We start from the raw sequence: 22,702 nt of genomic DNA on the forward strand, positions 1-22,702 counted from the left end.
TGAGTTTAACTGATAGAACATTAGTCTCTCACTGCTGTTTAGTAATTATATCTTACAATATCTGTATTATTATATCTAATCTTAGTATACTAATTAATAATTAGATTGTGTTACTAGTTAATTATCTATATACAATTAGACACATGTCAATCATGAAATGTAAATAAAGGTAAATCAGTTCTTGTGATGTACTAAGTCACTTTGTCAGTATTTTGTGTGTAGCCTTGAATTATAGTACATCTATACCAGTACACATATACTTGTTTGTGTGTGATAAACTACTAATTATTCTGTTTGTTAATTATGTATTTCAATATGTGTTTGATTTTACAATGTATATATTAGATAAACATGATACAGAGTTCAGTCTTACATTATTACTGAGTACTTACTTAGATTTGTAGTACTGTAACAGAGAGTGACCCCAAACGTCCAGTCTTCATCACAGATCTTCAGATTCAAGGTCACAGTCTTCTGTTGACCATCAGTAACATCACAACACTCCACAGTCCTAGAAAACACAAAGTGTAATTATATCTAACTGTATTGTCAACAATTGTCTGTATCTCAGAACTTAATTATCTTACAAAATGTCCAGTCTATTACAGTGTGGTATATTTACATGTTTATATATATGTAAATGTAACAGGAAGGAGAAAACTCGTGGTTCAACTGGAAATCGAATCCGAGACCCCTGTATAACTAGTCAGGTGCTCTAACTATTGAGCTACAGTGACCAGTCTATCAGACACCCGTGTATTACTAATGAGGTGCTCTAACTATTGAGCTACCATGGCTGGTCTATCAGAGACCCGTGTATTACTGATCAGGTGTTTTAACTATTGAGCTACAGTGGTCGGTCTATCAGAGACCCGTGTATTACTAATCATTGTGCTAACTATTGAGCTACCATGGCAAGTCTATCAGAGACCCCTGTATTACTAATCATTGTGCTAACTATTGAGCTACCATGGCAAGTCTATCAGAGACCCGTGTATTACTAATCAGGTGTTTTAACTATTGAGCTACAGTGGCCGGTCTATCAGAGACCCGTGCATTACTAATCATTGGTCTAACTATTGAGCTACCATGGCCGGTCTATCAGAGACCCCTGTATTACTAATCAGGTGCTCTAACTATTGAGCTACAGTGACCGGTCTATCAGAGACCCCTGTATTACTAATCAGGTGTTTTAACTATTGAGCTACAGTGGCCGGTCTATCAGAGACCCCTGTGTTACTAATCATTGTTCTAACTATTGAGCTACAGTGACCAGTCTAACAGAGACCCATGTATTACTAATGAGGTGCTCTAACTATTGAGCTACCATGGCCGGTCTATCAGAGACCCGTGTATTACTAGTCATATGTTCTAACCACGGAGCTATCCAGATCATTATCCATGGTTCATATAAATATCAGCCTATGGATAGGTCAATAGTTAGAGCACATGATTTGTAATACAGGGATCTCTGAAAAACTGTTCACCTAACTAGTAATACAGGATCTCCGTTAGACTAGATTTGTAATACAGGGGTCTCTGATAGACTGGTCATGGTAGCTCAATGGTTACAGCACCTGACTAGTAATACAGGGGTCTCAGATAGGCCGGTCACGGTAGCTCAATGGTTACAGCACCTGACTAGTAATACTGGGGTCTCGGATAGACCGGTCACGGTAGCTCAATGGTTACAGCACCTGACTAGTAATACAGGGGTCTCAGATAGGCCGGTCACGGTAGCTCAATGGTTACAGCACCTTACTAGTAATACTGGGGTCTCGGATAGACCGGTCACGGTAGCTCAATGGTTACAGCACCTGACTAGTTTTACAGGGGTCTCAGATAGACCGGTCACGGTGGCTCAATGGTTAGAGCACCTGACTAGTAATACTGGGGTCTTGGATAGACCGGTCACGGTAGCTCAATGATTAAAGCACATGACTAGTAATACAGGGGTCTTGAATGGAACGGTCATGATAGCTCGAAGGCTGGGTGTTTGCCTCAAAACCAGCAGGTCACGAGTTCAAGCCCCGTTTGTGCAATTACTATGACAAACCTAAGATGAAAAAATAGGTAGTGGTTCCTGCTTCACCAAACACTCAGCATTTAAAAGTGAATATCACACGGCAGGTGTTTTAGACATGACCTTAGAAACTGAGGTCCCGTGTCACGGCAGACATTAGCAGGTTAAAGAACCCTCACTGATATGGCTTTGAGCGTTAAGTATAGATCTAAATTTGTAGTACTTCACCTACACTTGGTGACATCTCAATATGAGTGAAAATTTCACAAATAAACAAATATGGTTCATATAAACAAAGCACTACAGTATTCACTAGTAATTCTGTACTGATATAATGCACTTCAGTAAAATCATCATATTTCTGTTTGATCGGAGATTTTGAAGCCCTGGGTTTGAATTCCATTTCCTGTTATGTAGCAGATATTCATGTCTATAAATATTTAAGGAAAACTGAGCTTTCCTACATTCCATATGAGAGAAATGCTCCCCGCTTGTAAGGCACACAGTAAGGTGCATCAGTCACTTCTAAAGTAACAAGAATTGACTCACACTGCCCCTCCACAACGTTAATGTCTGGTCAGATAGTCCGGACATACTTAAGCTGTATGCTTAAGTCCAGCTGACTGACCTTATGTTTACCTGGATCTGGGAGAATTTGGAATTTCCATACAGTCAATTACTTCATGTCGTCTTCTTCAGTCTATTTCTACAAGAAGACCTAGGATGTATCAGTGACATTTCAACACATATTGCAGAACATTAATCAAATTAGTATGTTGATTTATTGCTTGGTAATAAAGAAAACTAGATACATTCCCCTGACAAATGAATAGGATTCATTGATCACGATAACATATCCGGAATTCTCCAGAATGGCCAATCAATCACTGACACAGCATTGACCTCACTCTTGTCTTTATTAATTTATGATTTTGTTTAACATCTTAAGATTTTGCTGTTTACACTTCAGCTTTTATCTCCAATACCTTTTTCAACACAACACCCCCCCCCCCCCCCCCCCCCAGATATTTTAGAGGAACACAAACTTATGCCTCCATGCAAGGACCATAATTCAGTCAAAATTTATCTGAGTATTTAAGTACTTGACCTGCGTATTTGCATGATCAATATATTCATATGGTATCGTTTAATCCATGCCAATGTATGACAGAGATGTCACATCACAACTATGCATTAGATTTTCTCATACCTACATACGTAATGAGTGGAAATTGAATTGTTTCAAATTTTCTAAGCCCAAGGGGCATAACTCTGCCAAAATATCATTTGCAAAGTTACTCAACCTAAATTGTCTCATGTTAAGACACCTGATCCCACCTTTCTTATCTCCAGAGGTCCGTGTTTGCCCAATATTTTTTATTTACTTTTAGTTTATTTGAAATTTTGTATGAAGTTTATAGAATTTATGAGATTTTTCATTTTCTTTGTACCTAATTTTGCATTCTTTACACAAGAGTTCCGTGTTTGGCCTATCTTTTTTATTTATTTCAAATTTTGTACTAAATTTATAGGATTTATGTGATTGATACCTTCACTTGTTCATTTATATCCCAGATTTTACCTCCATGTATGACTGATACTATGGTGGGAACATAAATCATACAAAATTTCCTAAATCCAAGGGATGTAACTCTTTCAACAACAATTATTCAAGATATTCTTAGGATGGAGTTGTATGGATGGGATGTATACAATTTTGGTAAAGGACTACCAGTTCTTTCTAATTATCCATTTAGTTTCAATAGCACTGAAGAAGATGTTATTTAAGTGTTTTACACACCAATACTATATACCAAGTTTGGCATCGCCCTGAGGTCAGAACCCCTACCCAAGGGATCATGAAATTTACAATTTTGATAGAGGCATTCCTGCTCTACATCCCTATGCATTTAGTTTTTCTTACACATGTAGAGTCATAAAGAAGATTTTTGGAAATTGGTCAAATTTGGGCAGTTTTTGCCCCGCCCCTAAAGCCACAGGAGTCCAGGAATTCTGAAATTTACAATTTATTTCCCCATTGTCTTGAGGATGTTAACACACCTAACACGACAGGCAACGCATGACAACGGACGCAGACCAATTGCAATAGGTCACCTGAGTTTCATTAAAAATATTAATGCTATATTACATATGCCCTGGCCATTTCATGGACCATTTCACATGTAAATCCATTAACAAACCTGACATTTCATGGAACATTTACATGTAATTCCATTAACAAACCTGGCATTTTGAACAGCAGTAGAGCTATCCAAGTCCTGCAATATGTCAAAGTCTCAGGAAAATTATCCTCATCAATCAACAGCACGTCTCCAGTAACCGCTACCCTACAATATTTATTCTCACATTAAATATTGGTTAACCACAAACTGATCCTTTACACTATTATATCATGCTTTTAGATCACAAATTTATACTCACAAGAGCGATACGATGATACTGAATGTATCAAAATGAGACCAAACCAGTGCACATGTATGAATACCGAGTCCTAGAAGTTCTATGAAAGCTCTATCTTAAATAGTTCAGGAGATAATGAAGAGGTCAGATTCTTATTAAAAGTAGATTTAGGTCATAAGGTCAAACACTAAATCAAAGTCTTGCCATAAAAATCTAAACACAAAATATAAAAGCTTTTCTTTAAATAGTTTAGAAGATATTAACTAGGCCAGTTTTTTTTTTTTAGAAAATAGGTGGAGGTCACAAGATCAAATGTGATTGTACCACAAGGTCGTCTTGTCAACAAGAACCTATATACAAAATATGAAAGTCCTACTTGAATACTATTTAAAATATTTGGTAGGTTACATTTTCTTAAAATAAGGTCAAATTTCAAGGTCACAAGGTCAAAGGTTATAGTATGAAAAAGATAGGTATTGTCATAAAAATTTTAATACAAAATAAGTTCAGGAGATATTGAATAGGTCAGAATGATCGAACTCCCAGGTTAAGGTCAAACTTCACAAAATAAGGTTTTTCCATAAAGAATCTATACTAAAAATGAAAGCCCCACTTAAAATGGATCCAAATATATTTGATAGATTATGTTTTAAAAGTAGATCAAAATCCGAGTTGAAGGCCACAAGGTCAAAATATAAAATGAACTGTCTTGCCACAGGAAATATACATACAACATATAAAAGCTGTCATGTAAATTTGAACTTGTCTGGCCCAGTGGTTCTTGACAAGAAGATTTTTAAAGATTTTCCCAATATATTTGCATGTAAACTTTGATCCCCTATTGTGTTCCCAACCTACCCCCGGCCCCTGGGGCCATGATTTTCACAAAACTTGAATCTGCACTGTCTATGGCAGAAAGCCTATGTGTAATTTTCAGCTCTTCCAGCTCAATGATTCTTGAGAAGGTTTTTAAATGACATAGCCCTATTTTTGCATTGTCGTGATTATCTCTCCTTTGAAGGGGACATTGCCCTTCATTGGAACAAATGTAAATCCTATTCATCCAAGGATGACTTTTACCAAGTTTGATTGAAATTGGCTCTATAGTTCTGGAGAAGATTTTAAAATTTGTCAGTGTAATTTCACGATTTCACTATTATCTTCCCTTGGAGAAGGATGTTAATTGCCCCTCATTAGACCTAACTTGAGTCCCCATCACTCAAATATGATTTGTTTGAAATTGGCCAAGTTGTTCTGAAGAAGAAGATGAAAATTTGAGAAGTTTACAATGATGCAAATGACAGACAACAGAAAGTTTTAATCAGAAAAGCTAACTTGAGCCTTCAATATGCCTGTTACTTAGGGGCGAGATCAAAAGATCGGTGTCCGATAAAAAACTAAATTCAAATAGTTAGGGGGATGGTGGGATAAAATATCCCGTAAGTTTCTGTCATCCAACAATTTGATTAAACTTTAGTGGAAAGAGAAAAATGACAATTAAGCAATTGTTAAAAACCACATAATAACATTACATTTTAATAAACATTTAATAGTTTTAATGTGCACTTTCATTTGTGAATAAACAGTAGAAAATTACACAGTGTTATTTATAATCGTATGTTTATACTTGTTAATCAATTAGTTTCCAACATTCTAAAGGGGGGGGGGGGTCTGGGTGAAAACTATGTGAATTAGTTTTTTTGTGAAACATTGGACATTTGATATCATCCCTTACTTGTGTGATATGTGATCAATGGCTATTCAACAAGAGGCTCATGGGCCACATCACTCACCTGAGTCACCTTGGCCCATGATTTTTACAAACTTTAATCTGCACTATATCAAAAAGCTTTCATTTCAATGTGCTGTTTGAATGGGCTAACAAACTTGAATCTGCATTATGTCAGGAAACTTCCATGCAAATTTGTACTTTACTGGCACAGCGGTTCATGAGAAGATTTTCAAAAACTGTACCTATATATTCGCATGTAAAATTTTGATCCCCTATTGTGGCCCCACCCTACTCCTGCGGGTTTTGGTTTGAACAAAATTAAATTTGTACTATGTTAGGAAGCTTTCATGTATATTTCAACTCTTCCAGCCCAGTGATTCTTGAGAAGAACTTTTTAAATGACCCCTCCCTATTTTAGCAATTTTGTGATTATTTCCTTTGAAGGGGGTAAAGTGATTTCCTACACACAAAGAACACCGGAAAAACACTTATAAACAGATATATTAACAAATACACAGAACAACTTACAAGGGGTTAACAAATACAATAACTACACTGCTGCACTATCTAAGACACGTCCGCTTGCCTAGAGTTCGCGGGTAAGAGAGAGAGAAAATCACGTGCAGGCTCAGAGGACTCCGAGCCCGACCAGAAATACCAAAAATCCACCCCCCAATTTCACTACACTGGCATGGCCTTTCATTTGAACAAACTTAAATGATCTTCACCCAAGGATGCTTTTTTCCAAGTTTGGTTTGAAATTGGCCAGTGGTTCTGGGCACCTATTCATAAAATATCTTACGACTAAGATCAAAATTTACAAACACTGTAATTTCCTTATTTTTCATTTCTTGTAGACTTTCTAAATTAATATGTAAAGTACATTCATGGTTTATAAAAGTTGAATACATACTTATGACCTTGTGATCGGAATTTGATTATCAGACAGAATTCTTTTTTTCATCTTAGTCGTAAGATATTTTGTGAATAAGGGCCCTGGAGAGGAAGTCAAAAATGTAAAAAGTTTACAGACGGACAGATAGATGACAGACAACAGGCGATCAGAATCAGGTGAGCTAAAACAGTTGAAATAAGCATTTTATTCCTTCTATAAAGTACATGTTCTGAGTGTCCTTGACTTTTCAAAAACAGAGTTTCCGAAAACCAAATATTTCTGTCGGTCATTCGGACTGATAACATGTGTGTTCTACCAATCCGAAGCAAATTCTATCAGTCCAAATAAATTCCAATATAATTTTCACTTTAACAAATTATTGTTCAATGTAGTATATGTTCTGTTAAGTGTTTTAAAAATAAAAAAGTGCAAAATATTCAAAGATGTCTCATGATCGGAGATGGTTGAAAATCTATAATTTTTTGATCAAGAAGTGAAGGTGGATTTGGGAAAGTGTCTTGTTTGCCCTACCTCAATAAAAATGGAGCACGTCATGCCATTTTCTCCATGTTTGAGCCATTCCCTTCCTTTCTGCCACTCCATTTTAAACTATTAAACTCACGGATACGAGTTTCTTCGTACTTTTTTCCTCAGTCACACCATTCTGTACCAAGGGGGCTTTTCATTTAATACCAGGTTTTGAACCTGGTACAAACTTTATCGGCCACATGGCAATATATCAGAGTAAAGTAAGCGCTTAAATGAAAATGAAATTTTGCACTCTCCAATGCGTTTTTGAGATTATGATGAAAAGAAAAAACTCTCCGGATACAAAGAAAAATTCCGAATTGTTAAGGAAACAATAATCGGTCATGCGGACCGATAGTATAGCGAGTTTTATCAGACATTTCGATTTTCTATCGGATTTGCTGGTAGGACCGATGGTTTACGGAAACTCTGCAAAAATGACCTGTCCCAAGAACTATTGCTGATCAATTACTGTTGAAATAAGGAACTTTCATTTTCTGAGTGACCTTGACCTTTCCACAATGACCTTGAGAGAATTTGATCCACAAGTCCTTACCTGAACATTTGTGATCAATTTGATCAATTTCTGATGAAAAGTGTAGGAGATATGAGGTGGAACAGACACGACAGAGACTATATTTATGCTCCTTAAATTTTTCGGGGATCATAAAAGTGTGTAAAGTTTACATAAGGACGGATGGACCACAGACAACGGGAGATCAGAAAACCTCACATGAGATTAGATTTCAAGTGAGCTAAAAAGGAAAACAAAATTACCAGCTCCATACAAAAGGCTATCTCCAGAAATGGATCAGATCTGATGGTAAGAGAACTGCTTTCTGCTTCTGCTCCATCAGCAGGGTGTCAACATCTCTTGAGGTCCAGAAAGCTGAAAAACCAAAGTAGCATTGAGTGCTGGAATCACCAGAAATCAGACAGGCAAATAAAATTGTCTGCAAGTTAAAAATCCTCAGTAAATTTTTTGAAGAAATTTTTGTCAAGCGAGCTTGTTCTCTGTTTCATGACAGAATATGAATAAGAACCCTGCAATGCAGGGCATATGTTTCCGTAATGAATTTATACAAGCATGAAGTCCAGTAGCGACCTTGACCTTTGGACCCCAAAATCAACGCATACAAATAATTTCAGATAAATTGTTAGAAACATAGTTTATAATCTTAAAGAGTTTAATCACAAAGAGGCCCTTAGGCCACATCACTCACCCGAGTCACCTTGCTCTTGGTCAGCTGTTATGATTTTTAATTTTTTTTGTATTTTCAATCATTATTCCTATGAAAAATGTTGACCCAATCTTGTGGCCCCACCTACCTAGCCCCTAGGCTCACGACATAAAGCAAACTTAAATTCACAGAACACAGGAATGCCTCAATACCAATATGACTATTCTGTAAAACGTTCAGGTCATTATATGTATACAAAATATGAAAGTTCTACCTAAACCGGTCAGTAGATCAAACTCTAATGTCAAGGTCACAAGGTGAAAAACTTTATGGCTATAAAAAAGAATGCAAATATGAAATATGAGAGTCCCATTGCTCATTATTCAAAAGTTATGAGGAAGGTTAATATTTCAGACTGACAGGACAAAAACAATTCCACCCCATCCTTAGTCAGGATCATAAAAAAACCTTGTTTTCACACAACTTGGGGACATTTGCATATGATTTAGTATGGCCCTGCTCCTCTTGAAAAGTCTTTGTTTTCATAAATTTTCTGCATATTACCATATAAAACTCTGATTTCATATTGTGCCCCACCCTACCCCTGGGGTCCTTGTGTTCAACTTCAATTTGAATTAAATGCAGATACTTGCATATTAATAGTGAGCGCAGTGCTCTGACTCGTACTTCAAGCTCCAATGACTAAAGAGCACAGAATAACTCGAGCTAAATCTGAACCTTTAACAGGATCATCCCAGAAGTCTTGTCAGAAATGGTGGAAATCTCGAAAAGTCACACTTTGGACTATATGAATTTCTTTGAAAGGATATGTTAAGATTCCTACGAAGACTTTAAGAATTGGGCGATGTTCAGAGAGGAATGGTTTTCTGAGGGATCAATTTGGAGACGTTTTACTGTATTTCCCCTTTCAAGTTGACACGCTGCTTCATTTGAACAAACATGAATCCCCTTTTCCCCAAGAATGTTTTGTGGCAAGATAAAAATCCCTCCCTGCTCAAAGACCATAAGTGCCGAGCATAGACCTAAATTTTGCAGACCTTCACCGAAATGGTGATGTCTCCATGAGTGAAATTTTGTTGAGGGGATGTTAAATGAATCTATATACAATCAATCGACAGACGGCAATAACGAACGGGCAGATCAATAGCAAAAGATCACCTGAGTGACTAAGGTGACCTAACAATGCATTCCTGATGAGTCAGGTACAGAGAATCTACTGCTAATATAAAGAGAAGATAACGAACAGTGATCATGCAATTTTCATAAATTCCACAAAATATACAAAATTAAGAGAATGACAATTTATACTTATAGGTATATATTATAATTGTAAGTAAACTGAGGCAATACATGTGGTTATGTTTTTAACTAGTAACCGTAGCCAAATTCAAAGAATTCAAACAGCATTATAACTCTAAACTTAGATGATTTGAAAGTGAGCTGTATTGTATTCATCTAGTATACATGGTATAAGGGAGATAACTGTAATATCTGCTTTCATGCTCTCTACAGTCTGAACTTATGAATGAAAAAATGTAATACTTCTCTTGAATCTTCTTTGGAAAATTCCCAGGATTGCTACATCTCAGCAAAACCACAGATATATTAATTAAAGTGTTCAGCCTCTACCAGCAGGTAATAATGGCTGAGGAAAAGTCTTCTATCCAGCATCAACCACTCTGTCTCTACAAATATCCAGCAATCAGTTATGAATTAAACTTCAGAATGTAAATGAGGCTGATATGAGTAACAAATATTGCCAGCTAGTGACCCTCAGGAAAAATGAGTCTCCACGTGCCACCCTTGTTTAGAGCAATAGGTAACCACTGACCTGGACAGTGCTGCTGGTCAAGCGGCAGATTAAATCTACCAGGGCGGGCTTCTGAAAAAAAAAAACATTGACACTTGTCACTAGTCCAAGAGCATAAAAATGAGTTCAAAAAGCATCAAGTTTAGGTCCCCATTTTAGCCAAAAGATACATGCAACATAAAAGAAAACCTGTATACATAACAATAATATCTGTATCTTAATTACTTATAAAGAGTCAAGACTTCTGAATCCTGTTTGTAATTCTACTTACCATCAACTGTTTGAAGGCCGATTCTGAATACTCGCAACTTCAGCAGTTGGATTGCAGGAATGCGGTAAATTGAGTACTGCTGCCTGCCGACTGATCAGACTTCAGTCACCACCTATAGGAAAAAAACTCACATGATTAATGAACAGATTTGATATATATTTTCAATAGTATGTTCCTATTGCAATTAAAGAGCTTGAAATATTAGAATAATGAACTGCGTTTCATCTACTACCTCTAGATATTCATATGCCCTACCATGGAACAAGATCCCGATGAATATAAAAACGTAACTAACATTATATAAACAAGAGGTCCAGTTGCCACATCGCTCAGTTGAGCCACCTTGGCTCTGCTGTTGTTCAGGGTCAACACCAAATTATAACAAGGTCTTGCCATGGTAAAGAATTCATATTAAAAATACGAAAGACCTAGGCCTACCTTAAATAGTTCAGTGAACCAGAGCTCCAGATAAGGTGTGTATCAATGTAAATGCTTGTTGAATTTTACCAAATACGCATTAAGTTGAAAATCTTGCGTACAATTACGCATTAGCAGTGATTTTTCAACATTTTTCAAAAGGGTCCTGTGGCTTTCGAATTGGGAATAATTGTCAACATTTTAATCAAATTAGGAAAACCTACACATTATTGTAAATATGCTAAATATATCATATCAAACAAGAAATCAAACACAAATTGATGTCATTCTTCTTTTATTTTACATATTTAACTTTCTTTCCTTTAAGCTCTTAATTTTTTTTTTACTATTCTTTCTAAATCATCTAGAATTGATGCGCGTCTTTGTCATGTCGTACATAAACAACTCACATTGAACTCATTTTTTTAACAAATACGTTTTTCGCCAGTTTGTATTATTGGGAAAAGTGCAATTTAAATTGGGAACAAAATGATATTTTTTGTGAGGGGAAAGGGTCGATATTCGGACCTAAAACGGGTCTTAAATAATCACTGATTAGCGAATTTAAATACGCTTTACACCCCCAAAGTAATGCGTACTTGTGATACATGTAGTATGATAAAAATACGAATTATCTATTCATATGAATGAGGTTAGCCCAAGGCTTGATCATACATGAAATAGCGCTATGAAATGTATTTTGATGACAATCAGAATTTATAGGTCAGAATTATTTTTAAAAGTATGTCATACTTACAGGTCAACTCAAGGTCACACTACATTGGGTCACATGAAAGATCTTGCCTAAGGAACGTATATAAGAAATAATGAAAACCCTAGCTTAAATAGCTCTTGGGATATTTTTAATATCAGAATATAAACCTTTGATCCCCTATTGTGACTCCACCTTACCACCGGGGGCCATGATTTGATCTGACAGATCAAACTTGAATCTGTCAGGAAGCTTTCATTTATATTTCAACTTTTCTGTCCCAAAGGTTCTTGAGAAGATTTTCAAAGATTTTCCCTTGATATATTCACCTTTAATACTTTTATCCCATATTGTGGCCCCACCCTACCCATGGAGGCCATGATTTGAACAAACTTGAATCTGCTCTATGTCAGAAGCTATAATATAGATTTCATTTGATCGGTCAACCTGGCCAGTTAGCTCAGTTGCTAGAGCACATATATAATGACTAGAGATTGGGGGGGGGGGGGGGGGAGGGGGGGGGGCAAGGTTCAAATCCCGGTCTTGTCCAAATTGCATATTTTCCTTCCTGTTACCTTGGGTACTGTATACCAGCCCCTGGAATTGACAGGTGAAAATACCCGATTAGCGTTGACCTCTTCAAGCTGGTGGCCAGTTAGCTCAGTTGGTAGAGCACCTGACTAGAGATTCAGGGGGTCAAGGTTCAAATCCCCGTCTGGCCCGTTGCATTTTCTTCCTACACATTTTTGTAACACCCCCTCAGTTATGATATTGTGTCTACCAACTTGAATACACAGCACGATAAAGGCCTAAATTTTGCAGCCCTTCACCGGCAACAGTGACGTCTCGATATGATTGAAATATTCTCAAGAGGGACGTTAAACAATATTCAATCAATCAACACTTCGCGCAAGTCACATCTCTTGTCCACCATCTCCTGGTTAAAAATATATAATTCCTATATATTATATTTGAAACCCTTATGGTGATGTGCTTGCACAAATTCAGATCTTCTGTCGTCCTGCCCAGACCCCAGAGATCGAAAAACACTTTAATCCACTGGGAACAGTAATTTGGTATCTAATAATTATTATAACACACCATACCACCGGCACCCCTAATAAAATACATGTCACATGTACCTTTGACCCCCCCCCCCCCTCCTCCTCTTTATAAAACCATTCTCATTCATGCAACTCCGGTAAAGGAAAATAACCATCAAAATAAATAGTACCTACATGTAACAATAATTTTCGCTAAGTGCCTTCAAATATCCCTAAAATAAGCTCTCTTTCTGACCATGCTGCTTCGGCATCCATTTTCGTTTTCACTGCGTCTTCTGCTTCAGCAAGAAAGATAACTCTTGTTTTTAGCACTCGCGCATCCTCGAAACTTTCCGACACATTCCCTAGCCTGGTACCCGAGGCCTTCCGATGTTCAAACTCGGGTACCAGGCTAACACATTCCCGAGCCAATCTGTACATCACTCGGCCTTTTCCGGGGAATATTATTCCGAGCGATGTTCCGATTGATTCCCGAGCTTGCCGGAAAGCTGCAAACATAAGGTGGGCGTACAAATCAGAGACGGATCGAGAAAATTTCCCATAATTAGGGGACATCCACCAATGTAAATTTTCTAGCCAGAAAATATCATTATACAAAGCAGTCCCTGTTCTTGGGGGGATCCAGGATTTTTTTAAAGGGGTGTGGGGTTTCTACCACAGGCACCTGAATTATGGATATTTCTACCCCCCCCCCTTTTCATATTTTTTTTGGTGGCAATAATTTCTCTGAAATGTATGAATTCCAAGTCTATCTCATCCCTCTTTCGATTCATGTAATTGTTTCACGCTTTTTGTAAGCTTTAGAGATTGATTTTAAATACCGGTAGAAGGCCAATCTGTAAAGCTTACAAAAAGCGTGAAACGATTGTCGATTACATGGATCGAAAGAGGGATGAAATAGACTGGGGAATTCATACATTTCAGAGAAATTATTGCCACCAAAAAAAAAATATGAAAAGTAGGGGAGGGGGTAGTAATAGTCCATACTTCAGGTGTCTGTGGTTTCTACCATTCATTTTGATTCACAAGGGTGGCCCGGTCCATCCTTAAAATTCGTGATATATACGTTTTTAAGCAAAATTTTCTGATGGAGAGGTTCCAATCCCCAGATCCCCAACCCCCCCTCTCTATCTCTCTAGGTTCGTACATTTCTAATCGTGAAAATTTTCCCCACATTTTACTAACCCACCCCATCGTGTATCATGTACGAATATTAGCACCCCCTCCCCACCACGACCACTTACACAGGCGGATCCGGAACATTCACTGGTAATCCAGTGACGTAACGACTTAAAGTTACACCACAACGCAAATAAATACACAGACTATTTATTGTTTGTTTTTCATCTTTTCCATTTTTCACCACGTACATGCAGGGCCGTAAATTAACCTTCAATTTGGAGGAGGCAGGAAATTAGGCGGGGGTCTGGGGGCCCCCCAGACGCTGAGCACATTTTGTGCACACTGAACACGTTTCGTGCAAAATCCTTGATTCTAGGGCCTTCTAAGATGTTACTTGACTAACTCATTCTAAAAGAAAGATTTGGAATGCTTGCTTTTTAAGGGAGGTATCATGTTCTTAGTTATTGGAAACAACATAAATTCTAATGAACTTTAAATTTTAATTTTTTTTGGCTCAAAAGTTGGAGGAGGCAGCTGCCTCCTCCGCCTCCATGTAATTTACGGCCCTGACACGGGCTGATCCGGAACATTCACTGGTAATCCAGTGACGTACATGTAACGACTTAAAGTTACACCACAACGCAAGTGAATACAGAGACTATTTATTGTTTGTTTTTCATCTTTTCCATTCTTCTTGTTCGCAGTTGTGTTAAGTAGGGCCATAGAAATATGTCAGAGGAAAAAAGCATTATAAACAGATCAATTTTTGACAAATTCTGTACACACAACCCTTACATACAAAAAATATCTATATATAATTAAGTGCATATTGACCTCCAATACATGTTTCACGAGACTGACAGTCTCTACATCAGCTGTATATCACGTGATCAAATATCAAGATATTCAAATCTAATGTATTGATATCAATGATATAAAATTTTGTTTCACATAATAAAATAGGTGATGGAAACATGGAGTTAATATGTTCTCCTAAGACTGTATCCCTCCTATCTGATTTGCTTATACATGTACCTCAACATGACAATAACGGATAAGTATTAGAGGTTGGCGTCAACCATGTTCTTGTCACCAAGGACTCGGACACACCATGTACTTCGCAGAAGACTGCATTAGAACTTGAAACGGAAGAGCCAGCGTCTACATCCCAAAGATACCCCCCCCCCCTTTTTTTTTTCTTCTCCTTTTTCTTTAGCTTTACTAACGTCCCTATCCGACCCTTGGAAACAAAGTGTGTTTACTCTGAATGAATTTTACCCTGTTGGTCAATAGTACAAGTACTAGAGCCACATCAAAGAGAACTATCTATCCAGTGATTTTTTAAGGCCCATTTTGGGTCAGAATTTCGGCCCTTTTCCCTCCTAAAAATTGTCATCCCCCCTCCCCAATTTAGCTTGCATTTTCCCCAATAATAAAATTATGCAAGGAAAACATATTGAAAAAATAAATAAACATTCGATGTGAATTATATACATAAGACTTAACAAAGAGTTATGGGAATGATGATTTGGATAGAATAGTTGAAAATTTTAGAAAGTTAAAGAAAATTAGATGTGTAAAAAAAAGATAATATAATTGATATGAATTTAAAACTTATTTACGATAATATTGATTTCTCCCACAGAGCTCCAGATAATTTTTTACCACAAAGAGTATTTACCCCCTGATTTTCAAATCAATGAGTATTTTGCTTTTCAGAAAAATTCAAAAGTGTATTTAGTTAATTTACTGATTATCGTTGCTCTTTTGCACAGAGGATGTCACCAGATAAACGATACTTCTTCCACTAAACTTTTAACTTAAAGTTTATACTAAAAGGCCGCTCCAGCTATTTACGGGGAAAATCCTTTGTACTTCTTTTTATTAAAACTATTCATTGTCATTTGGAATTTGATATTTATCATTGATACATTAAATTTGAATATGTCAGACACTCAGTCACATGATTATGATCCAATTCTGTACATCATTTGTCCACGATTGATAATACAAGTTTTTTCGTTTGTGCTTTCGACCGCACACTAACTCTTTAAGAAAGAAAGTATAACAAGTAGACCTATATATAAATAGTGTTTTGAGTTAACTCTTCCAATTTTTCAAAATTGTGATTGTCATCAAAACGTATTTCATAGCGCTAAATATCATATATGATCAAGTCCTGAGCTAACCTCAATTCATATGAATAGATAATTCATATTTATATCATACTACATGTATCACAAATACGCGGACTAATACGCATTACTTTGGGAGTGTAAAGCGTATTTACATTCGCTGATGCGTAATTGTACGCATGATTTTCAACTTAAATGCGTATTTGGTAAAATTTAATGAGTATTTACGCTGATACGCACCTTATCTGGAGCTCTGCTCCCAATTTGAATGAAATGTCGATAATTTTTCCCAATTCGAAAGCCAGAGGACCCTTGTAAAAATGTAGAAAAATCACTGCTATCTGATTATAATATATATCTATGCATGCAATTTTCTACGTTTCTATTGCAGACCAGGCACTTCGGAAAGAACAAGCGCTTGTACTACACATCGCAAGAAGATCAAGCCGGAGGATGTGACTCGCATGCAGTACGAGGTCTTGGTAAAGCAGAAGAACAAACTTGACGAACAAACTCTGTACTACAAACTAATGAACAAGAAACTTAAAATGGAATTGAATTTGACAATTGAGGATTGATGGTTATTTAATTGAACTATATGTCTCTCTTATTTGGCCCAGGTTAGACTGTCAGTGCCAAAATTTAAATATTTTCCTCCTTAATTATACCCAAGCAAAAATCCCAAATGCTGGAGTTTTCAAAAGCACGTACATCTTATAATTATTAAAATGATATGAATTATTCAACATTTGTTCAACTACTTGAGGATCATATAAGAAAACCATTGTAGAAAATAATGAAACACATTTTCCTTATATTGTCATGTATTTTGTACCTCATCAAACAACTGTTACATGTCAAAGGGTTGTAACTATAGTAACTCTCTCTCTCTCTCTCTCTCTCTCTCTCTCTCACCGCGCACGCACACACCCATAGAGATTAATTGCATGATGAAGTTAGAAGTTGTTCCTGGTTATGTAATTTCTTATGTTCTTTCCGTCGTCTGGTCCATTGTACGTTCCTGGAATGTTCCTGTCAGGAATAGCCACACCCTCGTCAAGCACAGGCTCACGCTACATTATTGCAATGTTATGCAAAACTGCACAGGCTCCTACAATATGTACAGGTGCAAAACCGGTAACTTAGCAATTCGTTTTCTTAGTTAATTAATCATATCTAAAGAATTGTTTGCGTATATACAGGTAATGACATTCATGCACAGTTCAGCTGCATTTATATACGATGTACGAGTATGTGAAGTAATGTGACGTAATTAGACCTAGATTTACTAGCTACCAATGTTGTATAAAGTATGCGGGGTCCGCTCTTTTAAGTTGTTCAATAATCTGTTACTGTGTGACTGTGGAGATATTCGTTTATCGTAAAAATTAATACATATAAATTGTATATAATATAAAAAGTCATATCACAAATGTTTCCTACCAATTATGGCACAAACACGTTCAGCGCGCATTCTGATTTCGCTATGTAAAATGTGAAATCGCCTCTTGAACCACCCAAATGCACGTTCAACGGTCACCCTAATTCTTTTGTGAGCAGCATTGAATCTCTCCTCAACTGGTGTGGATGGTCTGAGGTAAGGTGTTATCAGGTATGGCTGACAAGCATAACCACTGTCCCCTAAAAGGACCCCGTCGTTAAGCGAACGGAAGTTCTCCTCTATCTGTGCTTTAATTCCACTCATGCGGAATATGTGGCTGTCATGGGTGCTTCCAGGCCATCTTGCAACAACGTTGGTGAATTTAACTGCAGAAACTGTACGCAATGAATGTACAGGTAGCGAACAAATTATTGAGACAGCTGTGATAATTTTGCTAATATTTTTTTTTCTATAACCACGAAAACTAGAGTATTTCTGATGTGCATTGAATTTTCACAAATCCCTCTATACAAAGTTTCTTTCGATTTTCAAATCATGCTAGTTCAGTATTTTCTGTATATATTGTTTTCTAGGTTAGTAATTATTTATATTTTTTTCTAGGTTAGAAATTATTTATATTTTTTCTAGGTTAGAAATTATTTATATTTTTTTCTACTACATGTATACAGTGCTGGGGCCCATTTCTTCTCTAAAATTCTTGACACGCATAATAAAATATTTCTTAGATTTCCAAAATCTTAATTTGTGTGGGGGGGGGGGGGGGGGGGGGGGGGGGGGGGGGGGGGGGGGATTCAGGGTCTTCATCAACTAAAACTGCTTTTAGAGAAACACGCTTTGATTGATTTAAATGAGGTTCCTCATCTTTCGCTATATAGGGCTTTAATTCCTAACTTTGAAGCTTACAGTGTTCTCATTCACTGGGATTATCAAGATTTGGGGTTGGGGGGGGGGGGGGTGATTGATTGTGTATTGTTTAACATCATTCTCTCGAGAATTTTTCACTCACACATATGGAGACGTCACCATTGCCGGTGAAGGACCGTCCCATTTAGTCGCCTCTTACGACAAGTAATCCTTACTGTCTAAACTGGGTACCAGCTCCAACCCTGTATACTTCTGCATATCATATATATAATCACATGTTTTGAGGTACGTATTTTCTCTCTCTTAAGTTTAGGAGGTGTATCAGAAATCTGATTGAAATCATTAAGAATCTTTGTATTCCACAATCGCCCAATCACTTGGGAGTGTCCGAGGAGGCAGGGTTTTATTCTTTAGTGTAATCTTGCATTTCCACCCTCATTCCACTACTATTACATGTATTAGGGGCATGCATGAATATTTCCATGTAATTCTAAATGACAAAAACGGGTCCCAGATGTAGATGCACAGAAAATTTCGCTTTATTTGGATACCCACTTCCGCCCCTACCCGCGGGGTTGAACTCACGACCTGCGGAACCAAATCTCCTAGCAGTATGTACATGCTGTTGGACTTGCCTAGATGGTCGAGCGGTCTAGCGCGCTGGTAACATGCTGCTAAGAGATTTGGTTCCGCAGGTCGTGAGTTCAACCCCGGGTAGGGGCGGAAGTGGGTATCCAAATAAAATGAAATTTTCTGTGCTTTATATTAAATATTTCTTCACTTAGGGCATGTTATGTTCATTTAAGAGTTCATTGCTATTTTCGTGCTTTATATATATATATATATAGATAGATAGATAGATAGATATAAATTACCGTTTTGATCATATATTGCTTGAACATTTAAGGAATGGTAACCTTTTCTGTTCACGAAAGCTGCCTCGTTGTCCGTGGGGGCCTGGATTCGTATGTGAGTTCCGTCAATGCATCCGATGACGCCTGGGAATCCAGCCAGCTTGTAGAATTCATTTTTTTGTAATTTGAAAATCTCTATCATTGGGCCATCTTATAAATCGTGGTGCTAAAGATGTCAATGCCAAGGAAACTCGCCTAACTAGTCTCGAAACAGTAGATTTCTCCACACCTGTGGTGTCCCCAAGCACTTGTAGGAAACTCCCACTGGCATAAAATCTTAATGCGATAAGAACTTGAATATAGATAAAGCTGTTTGTTCAAATTTTTTGCTTTTTATTGACCACATTCACAACAGTGTCGACGCTAAATAAGATTTAGACCTATAAAGAGAGATAACTCTGAATAAAACTTTTCCAATTTATTTCGCCATAGTTATCTTTCTTTAATTTTGTTGAAATCCGGAATGCCATTCATCTGGAACGAGTAATAAAATATTCATTGACATCCCTACTTTTTATCATTAATTCTTGTTGTTTTAATTGATAATCGGAATTGATAAAAATGACGGATATTTCAAGGCTCTGTGCTCAGTTATGGATTCAAGCTCCAGAAACTCCCGCCTCGCAAGAGTAGAAACAAACTTCCATCGCTATTTGAAGTCCTCTGCACCAGTACTTTTTTTTTTTACATCCCTTTATGTATTTTCTACATTTTAACGTGTTTTAGGACAGATTCTGTTTGAGTTCGGATTGAGAGAATCAGTCAATTCTGAGTCATTGGCGGATTTAAGGGGGGGGGGGGGGTCAACCGGCGCTCCCCTTTAAGTTTTCAAATTGTGGTCTCTTGTTTGGAAAAATGTAAACGATAAAAAAAATAGCAATAATGTCTTCCATTCTCAGGGAAATAAATGACAAAATCTTTTAATTCATTGAATTTATTAGGAGAACTTACTTTTTTTTCCCAAAAACCCTTAAAATTTGCGTCATTTTATTTATTTCACCTTTTCAAAAATGACAGAAAATAGTCAATATGATTACATAGGAGACATCTTTCAAGCCCTACAAAATCTGTAAAATCCAGGAGCTTTTGAGGGCTTCGCCCCTTGGACCCTCAAGATCGCCTCCAGACCCCCTGCCTCATGAAGAAGTTGTGCCCCTAACAACAATTGCTGTATCTGCCCCTGATAGTACATAAGTAATCATCTACCAAGTAAGGCAGAACAATATACTTTGTAATCATCTACCAAGAAGAGGGCGAAGAATATACTTTGAAAGGAGTTTAGTGTTTAAGAAAGTATAAATACCACATCGTTATGATGGCTGCCTTTCTTTTAACCATGAATAAAAATAGCAATAGCAGCAATATTTGCATATTCCTTTTAAATTTTACTGCATAACTGGGTAGATTGTCCAGCTGGGTAGCACTGTCGGTTACCGTGTCCGCTGCTGATCTGTAGATTATCTAGCTGGGTAGCACTGTCGGTTAACATGTCTATTGCTGATCTGTAGATTGTCTAGCTGGGTAGCATTGTCGGTTAACGTGTCCACTGCTGATCTGCTGATCTGTAGATTGTCTAGCTGGGTAGCACTGTCGGTTACCGTGTCCACTGCTGATCTGTAGATTGCCTAGCTGTGTAGCACTGTCGGTTACCGTGTCCACTGCTGATCTGTAGATTGCCTAGCTGGGTAGCACTGTCGGTTAACGTGTCCACTGCTGATCTGTAGATCATGGGTTCAAGGGGTTTATTTTTTCCTCAGATTACTTTTTACTAATGCTGCATTTGGTCTTTTACTAAATAATGTAAATTTAAAACTTTTCAATTTCAAAATATATTAATAGTGTTGTACATATCTTCCACTGATATCAAATTTCTCTGGTGTGTCATCCCTTCTTAATAAATTTGATGAGGGAGTTCCATTCCCTTTAAAGAATAAATGTCCGTGCCATATTCAATTTTTTAAAGTAATCGATCAAACTAGAGGAATGGTTACAGATTTTTCACGTCAAGATGCCGAAGCTGAAAACCGCCATGTATGTTCAACTCCCCCCCTCCCTCTACGCGGGGGATGTTGTAAAATCAAGGGTCTGCATGCGGGTCAGCGGTAAATGGTGCATAATCCTGCATTCTGAGCATTTCCTGGTACTTTTTTCCACTTTTAAATTGTCTGCTTCTTAAACAAAACTTTTATGTTGCATACATGTATACATGTACTTTGTAAGAATTTTAAGTGATACTTGTATCTGACCAAAATATCGTAAATATATATCAGTTTTTCGTCTTATTCATCGTGGAATTAAATATTAAATGATATACTGGTGATGATGAATTTGAATGATGCTGTTACATGCAAGTATCCACTTTTCGTATCACTTCGACACAAAGTCTCGTTAGAATTGAATAACTTAATGGGAGGGGGGGGTGGTCCACAAAAAAGGGGGAGGGGTCCGGAATCCCCTCTGGATCCGCCATTGCACCTTTTCATCACATGTTACGCCTCTTGCCTCAACAGATGTTTTTCGTTTTTTAGCTCACCTGACCTGAGCTGAAAGCTCAAGTAAGCTTTTCTGATCGCCTGTTGTCCGTCGTCTGTCCGTCTGTCTGTAAACTTTTTACATTTTCGACTTCTTCTCCAGAACCACTGGGCCAACTTCAGCCAAACATGGCCAAAAGGGTGAAGGGCTTTCAAGTTTGTTCAAATGAAGGGCCATGTCCCTTTCAAAGGGGAGATGGTCACAAAAAATGCAAAAATAGGGTGGAGTCATATAAAAAACTTTCTCTCAAGAACCACTGAGACAGAAAAGCTGATATTTGCATGAAATCTTCCTGACGTAATGCAGATTCAAGTTTGTTCAAATCATGGGCCCCGGGGGTTGGATGGGACCACAATAGGGATCAAAGTTTTACATACAAATATATAGAAAACATCTTTAAAAATCTTCTCAAGAACCATTGAGACAGAAAAACTAAGATTTACATGCATGAAAGCTTCCAAACATAGTGCAGATTCAAGTTTGTTCAAATCATGGCCCCCGGGGGTAGGATGGGGCCACAATAGGGGATCAAAGTTTTGTATACAAATATATAGGGAAAATCTTCTCAAGAACCACTGAGCCAGAAAAGCATATATTTACATGAAAGCTCTGTAATATAGTTCAGACTCAAGTTTGTTCAAATCATGCCCCCCCCCCC

The 22,702-nt window shown here is 37.3% G+C and overlaps 1 protein-coding gene, 1 long non-coding RNA gene and 1 pseudogene across 5 annotated transcripts in view; 1 reads left to right on the plus strand and 2 right to left on the minus strand.

Moving 5' to 3' along the window:
* The window catches only part of LOC125661245 (uncharacterized), a 211,627-nt gene that overhangs the window by 32,871 nt on the left and 156,054 nt on the right, over positions 1–22,702 (plus strand). The window lies entirely within an intron of this gene.
* LOC125661252 (uncharacterized) lies at positions 7–10,782 on the minus strand. Its single transcript, XR_008797725.1, has 6 exons — positions 10,633–10,782; positions 10,344–10,486; positions 8,377–8,488; positions 4,268–4,371; positions 2,652–2,729; positions 7–511 (listed from the first exon to the last, which is right to left on the minus strand). It is a non-coding gene; the product is annotated as an uncharacterized LOC125661252 (long non-coding RNA).
* Positions 17,289–21,241, minus strand: LOC125661249 (putative nuclease HARBI1; annotated as a pseudogene).

Source organism: Ostrea edulis, chromosome 8 (assembly GCF_947568905.1).
Source record: "Ostrea edulis chromosome 8, xbOstEdul1.1, whole genome shotgun sequence".
NCBI lineage: Eukaryota > Metazoa > Mollusca > Bivalvia > Ostreida > Ostreidae > Ostrea > Ostrea edulis.